Source organism: Mus pahari, chromosome 10, assembly GCF_900095145.1.
Source record: "Mus pahari chromosome 10, PAHARI_EIJ_v1.1, whole genome shotgun sequence".
Taxonomy (NCBI): Eukaryota; Metazoa; Chordata; class Mammalia; order Rodentia; family Muridae; genus Mus; species Mus pahari.
Window position 1 is genome coordinate 67,638,566 of NC_034599.1, and position 1,968 is coordinate 67,640,533.

Here is a 1,968-nt window from a genome sequence, read left to right on the forward strand (position 1 = left end):
CACAAACGCACCTGCACATGCCACCTCACCACGCACAAACGCACCTGCACATGCCACCTCACCACGCACAAACGCACCTGAACATGCCACCTCACTACGCACAAACGCACCTGAACCTAAAAGAAAATCCTCGTGGTTTCTTCTCAGGGCTGTCACAGTGCAGGGCAGGCATGACCACCACAGATGCCCACACAGAGCCTAGCAAAGTCCTGAGGTGAGGCCTGGGATGCACTGAGAGGCCTGAGGGGAGGAGGGGGAGATGGGAAAGAAAAGACGCATAAAGGATTCTTCAACCCAGCTGGAAAGATTCTGCCAAATGGTAATCTGTAGCCACTATGAAATTTCCAGGAAGGAAAAGATTAGCAGGCAAATGAGGCACAGATGTGACTGGAAAAGCCTCTGCTCTCCTCAGAGACACCAGCGTAGGCGCTCAGAACTAAGGGGCTTGCATCAGAGCCTCCAAGGACCACTGAGGTCAGCGGGCCTACATCCCTTGTTTTACGGAGGAGATGGGTGATGGGGCAGATCTGTAGTGACCAATCCAGAGTTACCCAATAACTGCAGATGTTCCCAGTATCCTCTGAAGAGCCAGGTATAAACCAGGCCCACGTGCCCATTGGGACAGTCAGGGATAAGCCACAGAGGTTCTCTTTGGGAGACTTTTCTGGTAGAGGCCAGGGCTGACGCTGGCAGCGCCTGGGTATAGAAGAAAGAACATCCCTCATAGCTGAACTTTCAACAGGTTGTCCTTGTGACCAGGGATAAGCGCTGCATGGTGGGAACAGAACCTCCAGGCAGGAGATACGGAGAAAACCAAGGCGAGTTAAGGGGAAGAGAGCGAGAGGAACATGGCCACCTCTCTGTAAAAGACAAGAAGTGACCCATTAGGACCATAGACTGCAGTTGTGTAACAAACTAAGTCTCCAAAGAACTGGGCCTGTGTCCATTCAGGAGCTCTGGAGACACAAGCAGGGTAGAGTGGCGGTATTTTCCCAGACACCGTGGAGCCTAGGTTGAGTTTCTGTTACAAGTGTCATTTGTGTGTATGAAAGGCCACTGGGACATGTAATTAGCCATCTCTTGAGCCTGTCTGATCTCACTTTTCACATGGAGGGTGTGATCATATACTCACGCTTGGCTGGCCTCAACCGAAAGAGTCAACAGGTATCAATCGGTTTATCCGCTCAGTTTCCATCTCCGCTCTACCCCTGACTCTGCGCCCTGCTTCAGGCTTCCTATGAAAGGGCCAGATCAAAACCAGTCCTGTGATTTCTCCTAGCTCAGAATCTTCTGAGGCCTCCAAGAAAACGTCTGTTGTTGTCCTCAGCCACTCCTTGAGGTCATTTCTGCCAGAAGGTGGCGCCACGGACTCATGTTTGTCCGGAAGCCTGGGCGGTCGTTTGTGAATCAATCCCCTCTGCTTTCAAAGGCTGCAGGGAACCTCACCTACTTACCAGCTGCCAACAGATTAATCTTAGAAATAATGCTGCTCATGCTCCCAGGGGGTGGCTGCACCGTGCGTGCGCCATCTCTCCTTTTGCTGACTCCGAGGATATCAGCATGGTCTTTGGCTATCGGTCAGGGATGAATATGTGCTGTTGTTGCATTGCACCCACTGTCAGCCATTTGCAGGCTGTTCAGAAGGTACAAATGGCCACCGAGCTTGTCAATTGCCTAATTGCTGCTTGGGGGCGTCGGGGCGGGGGGGGGGGGGGGGAGGGGAAGCAGATACAATTTTGCATCCTTAGAGCTCTGGCAGTAGCTAAGCTAGAGAGGCTCAGAAAAGAGTGGTTCTCTAGTTGTCTCAGGTTACTGTGAGCCAGGTCAATATTGTGGAGAGGGATCAGGGCAGAAAAAAAAAAAAAAAAGAAAAGAAAAGAAAAGAAAAGACCTTAGGCCAGCAGGCCCATGTCCTGGATACTACCCAAAGACAGTCTAAGAGACAGAAAGGGGATCAGAAGTGAAAAT